Genomic DNA, 15,945 nt, shown 5'->3' with positions numbered 1-15,945 from the left:
CACCAGATTTAAGCACATTCTTAAGCTCTGCTGAAGCAAGATCTTACATCCTTGTATAAAAGGGGTTGAGGTTATGTCAAGTTTCTTTTTGGTGGGTTCCAGTCATGGGTCTGTTGTGAAAATGGTCTTCAGGGGGACTTCGGTTAAATACCAAGTTTCTTCAAAGTCCTATATAAAGAGTAGTATAAACTTGTTAGTCCAACACTTGCTTATTCTGTTAAAAGGAGGATGCTGTACCAAATAGATTATTGCATACATTGCTTTAATATAGCTTGCACAATTCATGTTAAAAATTACTTTGAGATATTATTGCAAGAGTAATTGTAAAAATACATACACATAGAAGTATGTAGTAAACTATGTTGTAATGTAACTTGCTTCAAACATTTAAAGAGAAAAAGGAAATGTTATAAAGTGTTGGTAAATTTTTGGATGCTGTTTATGTTTGAACTTTTCTCTGTTTTCCTGTAGAAACTTCCGTATCCTCTTCCTGTGTCCCTACAAAGTTTTGTACAATGCAGAACAAAAAATGCTACAGGGATTGTGCTCCACCTTTCTCCTTCCTGCTGGGATATCCTTTCTGTAGAGAAATGTAAAGTATGAAATATTCAAGTAAAAATGTTATATTATTCTTTATCTCAGTGTTCATATCAAGTTGAATGTACATTGGTTGCAGAAGTGTACCGCTATTTTTACATTTTTATGACATGTGATTTTGTCAGCCAAAGGTAGCTAAAACCTATTGCAAAGTTTCTTGTTTTCCAGAGTCTTATCAAGGGTTCATGTCTAAGCCAAACAAGACAAGACTGGGTTGGGTTTTTCTCTTCATTGTTTTGACTGAATTAACAGGAAGGGGGGAGTGCTTTACCTGTCTGACACTGGAGCAATATTCATTAGCTCCCACTTTTCACTTGTCTGTCTGTCCAGACTCTGTCTGCATCCTTGTAGGAATTGTACAGGGAATTTCTTAACTCCAAGTAATAAATAAGGAAATTAGTAAAGGCCTTTGATCTGAGTTCCAGTCTTAATTAATTCTAAAAGTCAATACTTACAATAAAATAAAGGAACAGGACTTTAAAATCTTCTTAATGTTAATGGACTGTGTTCTTGAGCAATCAGTGTAGGCTTTTACTATTGTACTGTTCCTCTGTATGTTGGAAGCCTGTTTTATAACCCTCCACACATATAAATGCAGGTGTATATATATGTATGTTTCTCATTTGGATCATTTAGAGGTGCTTGCCTAGCAATAACAAAAAGGCATGATGGTGGTTACAATGGAAGAGAATTTTCTGTCGTCTAGTAGACAGGGAAGATCAGAAAACAAACTGATTATTCATTGTAATTGAAGTTCATGTATGTAAAATTATAAATGATCCACAGGGCTGCCAAGCTAAAAATAATGTAAAAAGGCAGAAACTTTTAAAAATATGCAAAGGTTTCAGACAATTTGTTGAAATACATAGCAAAGAGTAAGTAGATGTTTTAAAATTTACCTTTAAAATAGTACAGAACAAATCTCCTACTTCTGCATGGATGAGATCTGCTGAGTTAAGTTTCCTACAGTTATCAGTCTTCTATTTTCTCTCCACCTTTTCTGGTAATGTATATATTTTGTTGTCTTAGTTATCTTTCTTTCTGTGTTAAATAGAAAAATCAAACAGAATAAATATGACTTGTAGGAAATAATTAACATGAAGAACAATAAGGATGTTGCCAGCAAAATTCATGATTCAAAATTTGTGCCCTCGCTGATTACCAAACTGAAGTATACATCAACTTAACATTTATTTTATTTATCATACTTATTTGTATTATAATGTTCTTTATTTCTATAAAAATTATGTCTTTAATAATAAGTAATTAGCACAAGGCTAACGTGTAGCAAGGAATGGTCCCTAAAAAAACCCTGTGTTTAAAATTGGTACAATAACACTGTAGATTAGCAAGTGGGAGTTTTTTCTAAGCAATTCACAAGATTGCAGTTAGCAGTGAGAACTATAGTTTTGCATATAGCAAACATTTATGATTGTGTTAGAACATCCTGCTTTTGTGGTTAATGGATTTGATTCCAATTCCTGTTCTACTCAGGCTCCCTCATGTCTAAATTAACAGAACACTACCAAAATCATTGGTGTTACTTTGAATTTTCATTAGGCTAATTGTGAACAATTTCAGAGCCTTGTTGGTGTTTCAGAAATAAATATTGGCTTTCTAATCCCAAAGAGACAGAAATAGCTTGAGCCCATTTTTTAGAAACATGACTCTTTTATGATCACACACTGCGAGCGCAAGTGAGAGAACCTATGTCTGTGTGACTGTAGATTTGCACATTTTGATGTGTTTTCATGATATCTGTCAGTTGTCCCTGATAGCAGGTAACCCAGGCTTCCCATTTCAGCCAAGCTGATAAATGGTCTCAAAGGTCCAACCAACATTAGAATCATAGAATCACAAAATGATTTGGTTTGGAAGGGACCTTAAAGATCATGTATTTCCAGACCCCCTGCCGTGGAGAGGGACACATCCCACTAGACCAGGATGCCTAAAGCCCCATCCAACCTGGTCTTGGACACTTCTAGCAATGTGGCATTGACAATCTCTCTGGGCAACCTGTTCCAGTGCCTCACCACTCTCACAGTAAAGAATTTTTTCCTAACATCTAATCTAAACTTACACTCTTTCAGTTTGAAGCCATTCCCCCTTGTCCTATCACTACAGTTCCTCTCAAAGAGTCCCTCTCTGGCTTCCCTGTGGGCCTCCTTCAGATACTGGAAGGTTGCTATGCAACCTTCTCTTTTCCAGACTGAACAGCCCCAAGTTTCTCAGCCTGTCTTCATAGGGGCAATGCTCCAGTCCCCTTATCAACTTCATGGACCTCCTCTGGACTTACTCCAACAATTCCATGTCCTTATGTTAGGGGCACCAGAGCCAGATGCAGTACTCCAGGCAGGGTCTCACAAGAGCAGAGTAGAGGGGGAGAATCACCTCCCTCAACCTGCCGTCCACGTTCCTTTGGATGCAGCCCAGGATTTGGTTGGCCTTCTGGGCTGTGAGCACACACTGATGACTCATGGTGAGTTTTTCATCAACCATCACCCCAAGTCCTTCTCCGCAGGACTGTTCTCAACCACTTCTCTGCCCAGCCTATAGGAGTGTCTGGGATTGCCCCGACACACCTACAGAGTGGGCGGAGAATAACATTACTTTAAGCTCCATAAAAATCCTGTGAAAATTAGCTCTTAGGAAGAAGACCCCGTTAATGCTACAGTCAGGAGGAAGCATAACTGAACTCAACAAGTCACAGATACCAGTGAGTCCACATGATGATAAGCTACATCATGTGATTAGGGTCAATTGGTTTTTGCACTTATTAGGCACCAAAAAACACAGTCAAAATAGGTAAAGCCATATGAAGCCAGACTTCACTGTCTCTTGATTTCTGGAACAATTTGGGTTTTTGCACAACTCCACAGAGATACAAATTTCTCTCTTCTTGTCCAACCCACACAAGAGGCTATTAAGAAAGACTGAACTGTCTTGGGGCCCAGTGTTATGCCAGTTAAACATAGATCACTTTACAGTCTTTAATCTGCTTCTCCTTCATTTTATCTTTCTCCTTTGGTCCTTCTGGTTGTTTTGATAATCTTGGTTTGCCTATCAGAGCCTCATGAAACCACATTTCAGAAAGTTTAGATAACTGTTCTGCTCTCTGGATTAACCTCAAAAGCAGTGCAAACTGTTCAATACCTTCCCCTAGAGGCTGCAGGAGTCTTTTTTCCTTGAGGGCATCACTGTAAAATTACACATGAGATCTTAACAAGAAAAACTTTTACTAAAAACAAGGTGAAGACTCATAGAAATGTGTATTTTACCCTAATTTATTAGTTACACTTCAGATCAGCTATAAGACAGTTTCAGTTGAGTTTTATAGAAGGGAAAAAAAATATAAACAAGTAGCTCAGTGAACAGCTTGTTTCAGTCTCCAGAGGGTTCTCCTGTTGCACAGCCAGGCAGAAATGGTGAACCAGTGTTTTTCTGAACTAATTTCCCCACTTACCTGTATGCATAAGGCTGTAAACTCTTGCTTCCTTTAGGACAAGTGGAAACCTTTATGTATGCAAACTAGAATTAGTAAAAGGGTACTTATGAGATGCATAAGTGGTTGGTTTCAAGTGATTTGTGTTAGCAGATTTTTATCACAAAGTTATTGCTTGGTAGTGTCGCAAGGGGAACCTGGGCTCTGTGGAAGTGGACAGCTCTAGTGAAAGACTTTTTACTGAAGGTAAAGAACAGTCCTTGAATGTTTAACAGCTATTTCAGAGCCTGCATTTACAGGTTGGTTTGTTTGTTTAAACCTGATTATAAGTGATTCCAAACAATTATTTCTTCACCCCAGAAAAACTGTTTCATAGTTTGATTAAATTAAAAAAGATAATGTGTGTGTTTCTATGAGGATTTTATTGAAGTAAAGATACATAAAAAAGATGAGTGCTCTGTATAATTCTGAAAACAGTGAAGTCAGAATCATGGCTTGTGTCTCCTGTGGGAGGTAACCAAGCTGGGCATTTACCATGATACTGATAGGGTTTCCTTCCTCTTCCCTGTGCTTCCCCAATTAGCATGGGTTTGCAAGACCCCCATACACTCAACTGCTACATCATTATATCAAGGGTCTAAGTCATATTTAGTGCAGGGCTGCATCTGCCTCTTCAAGTTCCACAGTCTCCATTTCTCTCCCACAGCAAAAACCTTCCTTTGGGGCCTAATACTTTCTCTAGTTGAGCAGAGCAGCTGTAAAGGGAGTTTATGTTTCTGAAGAAACAAAAATGAGTCACAGGCAGAAGATTAATTTAATCATCTAGAAACAGATGCCCTCAAGGATGTGTAGTACAGTAGAGGAAACAGCAACTTCTATGATGCCTGTCTTTCTCTCAGCAAGAATCACCTCTGTCTTTCCTCCTGCAGCTTTGCCAGTGTCTCTTAAGGTAGGTCTGCCAGTTTAGAGACATCCGGGCACAAGGCAAATCTGGAATTATACCATTTTGGTCCTTTTCAATGAATTTTTCTGCTCACAAAATTGTTTAATTTCCATGAACTATAAGGAAATAGTGTCTTTTTTCCAAGATGCTTGTTGTTTTATCACCTCTCTTCAAAGTTCTGCATAACTGTTGAGTGGCAAGAAACAGGGAACTGAGATGTTCTGGGTCTCATGGCAAGGGTTCTGGGAAGTGATGACCAGCTATTGATAATGCTCCTTTGCTTCAGGAATGGAGAACTTAGCTGTTTTAAGATCTTTGCTGAACAGTGAACATGTTTTATATATCTTTTGGGGAATATTATCTTGCAGTGATTTGCATTGTCAGTCTTCTTGGATCTGGAGAAAAATGGAGGTCATCTGTCTGGAAAATATATATTTGAGAAGGTAGAGCCCTGGTTGTTTAAGCTAGGGCTTCTGGCATTATCTGTTTTTTTCAATGAAATTGCTTTGAAAGGGGTAGGCAAACCCTGCGGGTAAGGTATCAATCACACTGTCACTCCGTAACAGGTATTTGCTATTTAAGTGACTTCAAGCAAGCCTTACACCGATTCATCCATCTTGAGATGACAAGAAGTCATCTGTCTGTGAGCTGAGGATGGAATTCTTCCAGGGTTTAGAAGAGAAAAATATCAAAGACAAAAAGGAAACAAAAGACATTTCATTAAGTATCTCCAGCTTCCTTGACTGCAGCATGAAAAATATCTGCTCTGAAGAGCTGTAAAGCAAATGGCACATTCGAGGAGAGGATTGAAACTGTGTTCAGCTATATTTAACACTACATATACAAATACCCTAAATCAGGAGTTATACCCTCAAATGTAGCAGTTTCTAGGCTTATACACCCAATAGATATTCTATGTGTTCACTAACTGATGCTTATGTACAAGGTTGCTCTGTACTGATTGTGCAACTATATGAAATTACAGTGCATTACTTGGTCCAACCTCAGCAATATTAGGGGTTGCTAAAAATTATTGGTCTGTAAGATATGAACTGAAAACAGTTTAAAAGTGTTTGGGTTTGGCTGTCATGATTGCTTAAGAAGTTTCATGAAGACCTTGCTTTGATTCCTAATTAAAACACTTTTTTTTTTTTTTTTTAAATTTTTGGTCAGTGGCACTAATGAAATTTCTGCAAACAAAACGGAAGCTGTTGTCACATTTTCTTTCCGATATTTTGAGAGTTGACATTTTACGTATTGTAAGCCAAATGCATTGAAGAATTAGAGTCCGTACCTGCATGCATAACATCTTACATGTCTTAAAATGGTGAAGAAGAAAATCAGGTAACAACCAAACCCCTGTATTCTGTCAGATACATACTTGGGATTTTTGAGAGAGCCTGTATTTTGAACATCAAAATTCACTGAGAATGAGGATTAATTTGCTAGAGAGAATAAGAATTGTAGCTGTTTCTTCTAAGTGTTCAACAGATAAGGATGAAGACTCTGACCCTACAGTTTTTCTGTGTGGGTTTTCAGGTGTGGTTTTTATTACGTTCTTCTTCAAAATAGTGAGGAAAAAAACCCCAGTTTATGCTGTTTATGTTAAATTGATTAACTTAAATAATTCATTGGGATGAATTTTATGTTTAGCAGTTCACTTTTACATTTTTTTAAATCTTTCACAACACACACACTGCAAGGGAGTGTATGTAGTGTTACTGTCTGGAAACTTCAAAATGGCCTTACTCGCTGATTTATAGAAAATAAACAAACATCCTTTTAAGTAGCTTGATGACCAGCCGCAGAAATTATTTACTATTATTTACTCTTTACATTTACTGTGGCTTTAGGGTCAGAATTTAGCAAGGAAATTCTTGATGAAGATAACAGATCATCTTTCAAAGTGTTATTTCTCTATTTTTTTTTTCCAATTATGATGCAGAGATTACCTTTTCCTAGGTAGGATCATTTTATTTGCTCTCTTCAAGTCCTGTCAGCACTTTTTTGGCTTCTGCAAATCCTCATTCACTTTGTTCTTTCCACTGTTTTTTTTCGGGACTATGATGCTGTATTTGCACCTTATTTTTCACTTTTCCAAGTCTGTTGTTTCCATATTTTGAGGATATATCAAAATATCTGGCTTTACCAAAAAAAATAGGATTTATAGGTCTGGATTTTATTTTATATTCACATATAGATTTTTTTCACATCTGTGTCTTTTTTTGCAAGTGTTCTGAGAGAACCACTTTGCTTGAATTTTTTTCCTTTATAAAAGCCCTCAAATTCTGTTCCTATTTATTTTAAATGTTTTCATACCCAGTTGTCTGCAAAATAAAATTAGTTTTCAGCTCATTCTTGTTTCAAAATAAAAAAGACGAAGGTTTTAGGAAGCAGACAGGAAGTGATGCCCTTTTGACCCAAAGAACTAAGAGGAAGGTTGGGAGGAAGGTGATAAAGAAAAAGCAAAGGAGGATACAATTTGTATGCACCGGTCATAGACCTCAAAAGTTCTAAATTATCCCTGTAGGAGGTATTTGGGGAGCAATCCCATGCAGAATGTGGAAGCATGCTGTAGTGCACCATGCTGCATTGACTTTTTCTCCTTGTCCCCTGGAACTGTAACTTGGTTATAGGTTTTCCAGCACATTTAGTAGAAGACTGGGTTTCTGTGATCCTTTCAACAGGTTATGTGTGAAATTAGTTTTTCTGAAGACAAAAGGCTCCTGCACAGTTTTGTCAATCTAGAAAGTGCACATTACTGTGGAAGTGGAAGCCTCAGCTATGCAAATACTTGGGCTTATGATTTATTTTTCATACTTTCCTCATCTTTACTCTTTGTCATTTAATACTTTCCCCCCTTTTTTTTCCTGTAGTCTTCTCTGGCTTGCAGCTTTTTATCTTTTTTTTTTTTAATCTTTTTTTCCTTAAATATTTATATTTATCCTTTTTATACCTCCTAGCCCACCTCTTCCAGTGCCTGTGGGAAACAAAAATGGGGAAAAGCTTATCTTTTTTCATTTTGCAGATGAAAATCCAGAAGTTGCATGCAGAGAGATTCAGAGAGATAGAGGAAGGAATGCTGCTGTTATGGGAGTCTTTACTTCCTCTTTTCTACAAGAGCTTATCCTTGGAGAGTCCTTCAGGATCCTGGGGACTCAGGACAGGAAAGGGCTCTGAAACTCTTGCCAGAAATAGAAAACAGGTAACTTGATCTTCCTTTTATCCCTCAGGAACCTGAGGGTGAATGGGTGTGCCCAGCAAGTGTGTCAGCAAAGCAAGAAATTAGAAACACTCCCATGGAGAAGGAGGCTAAAAGAGATGAATGGGCAGGGACGACAGGACTGCACTTTCTGCATCTCCCTGGCACGTGGAAGGACAGGGAAAGGCAAGGAATGGCACTAACCCTCTTGCATCAGCCCAAAAGTACTGCTGGATGGTGAGATAAGTTACTCCTACAACCAAGTGGATGAGTCTTACTGTCAGCCTGTCCCAGTGATCCTCTCGGCCCGGGACAGCTGAATGCAGAGTCCTCCTGAGACCTTGGATCAGGCAGAAGGGCCTAGCTAGTAAAGCAAAGTGACAAATGTGTATGGGCATTTCTCGTGAACTTTGCAAGATTTTCAAAGTCTATGTCATGATTTTTGCCTTGCCATAGATAGATGTCAAACACCTTGTACAAGCAAACCATTATCTGCTGCAGTGTGCAAAACTAGTCTTTAATTAAAACTTCTTGCACACATTTTGGACATTTGAATTTATAACCCTTACATTTATTAAACCAAACTTTCATACTCTGTTGGATTGAAGTGCTATCGGAGCTCACATTTTCAGGCACATATACCAGGCAAATATGAGCTTAATAAATGTCTGAAGACTGTGATGAAACTTGTAGAGAAGAATTTGGTCCAGTCTCTTCAGAATCAGGAAAGCTATAACCAGGTATACTAACCCTACTTTGTATTTGCATGGATAGATGCACGAGTTTCTCATAAATTAAATTACTTCATTGTTATTAACCATATTTGACAACTTTTACATATACCTTAATACCTTCCCAATGCATCTACCAATAGATAAAATGTAAAGTTCCCGATAAGCTGAATTGCATGTTTCCACTTAAATCCGCATTCCTTGTTGGGTTCTTTTGTTGTTTTTCTTTAGAAATGTCCCAGTATTTTGCCTACCACATTTGCAGTATACCTGCACTTAATGCTCTTTCATTTCCTTTGTCTAGCACAAAATGCTGTTATTCCACAAAGTCCCAGGGAGAGTAGAAAAAAAAATAAAAAGAGAAAATATGTTAATTTAGGAAGTAAATCTGCTCAGTGTTTTATCCCAGCATCCTGTCCTCCTACTGCTTTTTATATGACCTTTTGCACTGCACAGAATTCATTACTATTGTAAAAAACACAGTTATGTTTCTTACAAAATTTCAAGAAACCCATGCTCTGTTTTAAAGTAGATGGGATTCACAAATGACAAACCATGCTCTCTTCCAAATCCTTTTCATTCAGTAGCAACTCTGGAAGTTTGCTGATTAGACCCACTAAACCAAAACACCCCAGCAATAACACTGTGTAAAAGGAAAGGAGAAAACCTCATTATCACTATTTTATTTACCATTTCACTTCAAGACATCACAGGAACCCTAACCACATCACAACTACATTGTGACAGGTGCTTTCAGGAAAGGTGATATTTGTGAATGTATTTATAGTCAGGTCTGTGGCCCTCACATAACTCATTTTGTGATTACCTCTACAAATGCTAGTGTAGGCACCCAGAAATGTTAGTTGCAGGACATAAACACCTGTGGTTTTCCCCAAGCTGAAGTCCAGTATAGTTTCACCTTTCACTTCACTATAGAAGAGTAAATGGAGAGGAATAAGACCCAAGACACTTTGCGTTCTTTAAACTAAAGATGCTTTATTCATGTATATGTTTACTAAAAACCCTTTCAAAGAGGCACAACTACACGGGCAACTCTGTAATTCACCTGGGTCATTGCTAATATTAGAAAGTACTTAATCAGTTGCCCTTGGCCCACCTGTCCATAATAAATCACTCTACCGAAGAACTAGACTAACCTGTATCCGTCTCAGCTTTTTTAATTGCAGACCACAAACACTGATAGAACCTAAAATGTTTGCTTGGTCTAGACTGAACAGAAAAATGGAGAAACACACTGAATTTGCCCTTTGGGGAGCACCTTTGGCTCTTTTTAAGGAGATGAAGTCTATGCAAGGCACCAGAAACCTCAGACTGTGTACAAAAGCCACAAACGCTAACAAATGATTCCCTAAAAATCATTTAGAATAATACAAAATAATCATGTTTGTGTGTGTATTGTTAGAGTTTGGGAGTGCATTTAGCATCTCTGGAAAGTGCAGGTTAGACTGTCCACCCACAAATAGGAGCAGCAGGTGAGACACTGCCACCTTCCTTATCCCATCCTAGAGGGGACAGGTCCTTTGCTTGCTGAAATGAACCAAGGAGCTGCAAAGGCTGTCATCAGAAACACGCCAAGTCATCCCATCTCCAGTGTCCCTTCCAGCATCCCCAGCTCCCAGAAGGGCAGGCATGCAGGAAGAGCCACCCCAGCTGGCCGTCCAACAGAGATGAACCTGTGACCTGAACTGGCAGCCTGTGATCACACCACTGCCACAAGGCCTCTTCCTGCAGACAGGCAGGGACGTGTGCCCACTCATCCAGAGCAGAGGGTGAGAAGGCCCAAATGGGTTGTGGTGGACTGGGTCTGCTGTGGCTACTGCCTTCCAGCTGTTGGGAATCTGGGTGCTACATTAAAAACGTCAGCCAAGGCCAAGTGCTGGGGTATTTGCCATCCAAAGCCCTCATGGCACCCAAGAGCACTCGGGCTGTGGGTCAGTCTCGCTCTCCTCAGCAAGCCTATGGCTACTCCTTGAGGGAGACAGTCTCCACCTTGAAATGCAGTGCAGGTGGTGGGTGGCCTGGTCTCACCCTTTCACTGTCTGCCTGCAGCTGGTGTGCCTGCCTCAGCACCTCAGCTCTTCTTGGTGCAATGGTACCTTCCACTGGATGCAAAAAGTCACTTTCTGGCTTTGACATGGCTGGAGAGAAGCCTACGACGACTAAGAGGCTCAGGAGCCAGAAGGTATATGAAAACAACTCCAATTGCCATTGTTATTTTGGCTTTTTTTTGTAAGAAGTCTCCATCTCAAAGAAGGCACAAGGTTTCCCAAAAGTAGGGGTGGCTATAGCATGGCTTTCACCTTCTCTGGGCTGAGATGCTGCTGGCAGAGAGGCAGATGGTGTAAAAGTGTGTTGCTTTGTTGGAGGTGAGGGGTGCTCGGAAGAGGTTGCTCATGGTTTTGTGTGGCATCCATCTTGGACAACTGTTGTGGGCATGGAGTCACAGCTCCAGCCAGCTGTCCCTTTTCCTGTCATTTCCACCCAGGGGCCCCTGAAGGCTTTTCTAATAGTCCTCAAAGCAGCTGCTTAAGGGCAGTGCCAGCAACTGTGGGAAAGTACCTTGATGGAAGTGTTCCACCCAGGAGGCCTGAAACTCGCAGCCCTGATGCTCCTATCTGTGCCAGCCACCAGCACTAGCCACTGTGAGAGTCTCTCATGCCACAGAGGAGCTGGAAGCCAAAGGCAGGAATTCCTGACTTGGCAAACCTGAATCCAAAAGTCTGAGATTTAGAATGAAAAAAAGAAGTAAATAAAAAAGCAGTTAACTCTTCCCAATTGAGTTAATAATGGATGCATTTTCCAGGCTTGTGTCATCTGACTGAGAACAGGAAGCAATGCCCTTGAAAAACTTTAAGACATAATTTTCACATGTTGCCCTTGGCCCATGAGGGTCACAGAAACAGCCTTCCACCTGGGATAACCCAGAGCCACTCAGCCAGTGAAAACACAAGCAGCCAACTCCCCCACGTCCCTCCCCAGTGCTCAGGATCACTAGGCATCAATCTGGAGAAGGCTTTAAAGGGTTACTGGGCTGTGAGAGGGAAGGGTGGGGAGCGGAAGGCACGGGGGAACCACAGTTCTCTTACAATCATCAGATCAAGTCACAGGGTGGAGGAGGATTTTCCAGATCCTCTGACCTTAAGGTTGGGGAGTGAAAGGAAGAGGAAGCACATTTGCACAGATCCTCTGTCAGAGCTTCCTCAGGGAGGGGCTCGGCCCTTCTGGCCCTTTGCTACATGCAGGGCCATGCACACACATACTCACAGCTAAATAAACATGGGAATGAAGTTCAAAGTAGACCCACAAGAGAAAACCTAATCCATGGGAACCTGTAATTAACACTTGTGTTCACCAGCTCCTCATATCTTAAACACTCATAAAAGGAAATGTTTGCTGGGTAGCAGGAAAACCTTCAGTCCCATAGCACTTTCTAATATCTTTCAATCACCTTATGAGCCATTAAGCCTGATTATACCTTTGGGCAGCAACTTTAGCATACTCGAGAAAGCAGGGAAACTGAGGCATAAAGCGTGAATTAGTTGGTGAGGTCACTTTGGAATCCTGTGGTAGACCCGGACCGGGAGTAGAGGCCCCATAGTTCTGCGTCACTTTGTGCCTGATTCAAAGCCCATTGAAAACACCAGGAGTTTTTTATTGATTTTAATAGGTTTGGGCTTAACCTCTGCTGCCACATGGACATCCTCATTTGTATTTTATAGAACATTTGTCCTGCAGAACAGATATCTGAATCCTCAGCATAGGTTTCTGAGACAATAAGACATATTAAAAATAAGCAACAGATTTTTTTTTCTCAAAAAGTGATCAGGAAAAATAGCAATTCAACTGTTCATTAGCGATACAACCAAATCTCTCCTATGGTTTTCTCCTTCTTTCTTGTTTCACCCCTTGGTCTTGTTTTTTTTCCCCTCCTCATTTTGTTTTCAAGCTGCAGGAAGTGTTAGCATAGACCATTTTAGATTAGACACAGCATTCGGTGGGTGAGTACCTCCCTACAGCGTATTTCAAAGAATATTATCACTATGAAGAGGACTCAGACCTGCAAACCTGATCAGTAGTTTAGATTTCCTAATACTGAATAATTCACCTCCTGAAGAACATTAACAATAATAACCTAGCATACAAGGAATTCATCTCCTTACAGCAACAGAAGTAATACCCCCGCTGAAGTGTCAAATTCAGCAAGAGCTCTTTTCAACAAGCATTTTTTCCTGTTACACACATCATAATTGTGTGTGTGAGTGCCTGCATCAATGTGGTCTCCTGGTAGGTGAGCCAGCTGAAGGAAGCTGAAACTTTATTTCTGGAGTCACTAAGGTAATTTGTCAAGGGTAGCAGCCATGTTGGCATCTCCACTGGCTCTGTGGTGGGATCTGCAGGTTTTGCAGGTGGAAACCAAAGGCAAATTTAATTTATTCAACTCAGCATTCCTTTACTAGCATTTGGTCATATACCATAATTTCTCATTACATATTCCAAAGCTTAGTCCTATGAGTGAGGGGAGGAGGAGGACAGGCAGTCTTTTTTTCCTGAGGCTGCTATTCCTCTTGCCATATCATGGGGAGGCTTTCCTGGACCTGGTGTCACAGCCTCTCCCATCAGCAGCCTCTGCAATGACACTGGTGACAGCTTCCTCTCCCATCTCCAGAGTCACAGGGAATGAGGCACTGCTTGATGGGGTTCCCACAGGAGGACTTTGTGATGTGAATGACCTATTGTGAAAACTAAAAACCAGTGCAAAGCTAAAAGGAGCTTGGTGCTTCCTCCCCAAGGTCAAGAAGAAAAGCTTCCAACTTGTCATCTGCATGGTTTTGCTCTGCCTTGTGTGGACAGAGTAGTCTTATTTGTCTTGCTTCAAGGCTCCCAAGAGAGGCCAAAACTAAATTACAACAGATTTTTACATTTCAGCAAGGACATGTTGTGGTCTTTCAAGGAAACAATGCTGCTGTTCACATTTTGAGCTGCCACTGGAGCAACATGGCAATGTCTTTTTCACAAACCAGCCTGTCTTTACTTGCTAACTGGACCAGTAATCTCACATGAAATCATACAGCTTGTGTGTTGTGCTCCGTGAAGCTTGCACAACTATTCCATCTTGTCACCTACAACAAGCACTCCATGGTTCCTCTGCATGGGGTCCTCTACTTTCTGCCAGTTTATGAGATTTCTAATGGCATGCGGGCAGAAATTTGAGGAAAAATCTCAGATCATACTTTAGAAATATTTTGTTTGCAACTCCAGGGTCAGATGCCTACTGCTAGTTGAGCATTTTGAGTTACAAAAGTGGTAGAAATTGCTTAGAGGGCTTATGTTCTTAAACAATTTTCAGAGAACTATTATGGTGTTGAATTAATTTTTGCAATGCTTTCTGTTTTCTACTTGATTCCCATATGACCACCCTTACAAGAGCTAAAAGGCAATCTTCTAATAGTGAGGTCAAAATCTAATAATATGGTCAAATCTTCTAATAGTCCCAGCTCTGAAATATTGGTGTACAATCAATTAGAGCTATCAAACATCTGGAAATCTGAGATAAACCTTAAAATTTATTTGGGCATAATTTCTAAGAGGAAAGTGTCTGCAGAAATCTATCTGTATGAATCCTCATTCCTCCTAGCTTGTCTAATCTTCTAATAAAAAAATACTGTGAGCCAGACTTTGCTAAAATTTTCATTTTCAAATTTCCAGTCCTAGTAGAAGACCTATCTAGATGCTGACTTCTCAGGAGTGGGTTGAAGCATTTAAAACTGTTCCTGATGAAGCAGCAGTGCTTGGCACCCATGATGGAGGGTAGAACAGGCTGGAGGGACGCCAGCAGGAGTGCACAGAAGGGAACAGGCCAGTACTGCTGCCCAGGCACACTGCTGAGTTGACTTGCACTGAGGCAGGAGAAGGCAGCAACAGCCCCAAACTGGGAGTGTGCTGGCAGACTGCCTTCCTCCCCAAGTGCTGGAAAGGTGGATGTGATTAAGCCAACTGTCCTGCCCATTAAGCCCACTGGTACTATAACTGCTGAGTGAAGGTGAGCCTGAGCTCCAACTGTGGGGTTCTCAGATGTGGTAGGTTTGTTTAGCTTGTCACAGGAATGGAGGCTAATGTTAAAATTTGTAGTGTACTGGTCTCTGCAAGCACTACATTTTTCAGTCTTGTGATTTCCAATAAAAATATCCTCTTTTTGTTCGTTTGGGGGGTTTTTTTGTTTTGTTTTTGGTTTGGTTTTTTTGTAATAGCTAAGAACACTTGGATACTGGCATTGGAAAGGAGAGGGAATTATCCTGTAGCAGGAGCCAATAATGAATGATCAATTTTTCTTTTGGAGAGGAGAGAACAGAGGGTAGGGAGAGAGGAGAGGAAGCCCTAAATGTTCAATTAATCAAATGAACTAACAGGTTCAAATTTGGGGGAGTGCTTTATATGTCATATTACCATGCAATTAAATGGCAGTATGATATTATGGTTTACATCAAATTCCACTTAATTTCCTGCAAGCTCTCATGACAAGAATGCAGGAGAAAGCTGATTCTGTTGATCTCTCTTGCTCTAACCTACTGGACAGCTCTTCAGTAGACAAATTACTGTTTTCCTTAGGATAGTTACATGACTGTCATTTGGACTTAAACACTGTGAGGGAATGATTTGCTTGTGTAAATGGCTTCACTGCATGCCTCCTGAGGCATATTTAGGATGTCATCTTAGTGAATGTACAGTGTGTATAGCATACTGTGTGACGTTACATTTTTGTTGTTTTTTTCTTTCAGTGTTGCCAAAATCCATGATAAGGACTAATATTTTTCCCAGTGCAGAAATGAGTCACTGTTTAAAGTGGTTGAAAACTAAAGATTGCTGTGATACGTGCATGTGTGTGTAATTAGTACTGCAGTCTTAAACAGGGTCACTTTGCCACCTTGTATCAGTCTTCAATCACTAGCCCACCCTTCATCTAAGAACCAATTCTTACAATCATATTTGCCTGAAGTATAAACAATCAACA

Source organism: Chiroxiphia lanceolata, chromosome 5 (assembly GCF_009829145.1).
Source record: "Chiroxiphia lanceolata isolate bChiLan1 chromosome 5, bChiLan1.pri, whole genome shotgun sequence".
NCBI classification, from domain to species: domain Eukaryota; kingdom Metazoa; phylum Chordata; class Aves; order Passeriformes; family Pipridae; genus Chiroxiphia; species Chiroxiphia lanceolata.
The sequence above is the reverse complement of the archived record's forward strand: the minus strand, read 5'-3'. Positions refer to the sequence as shown.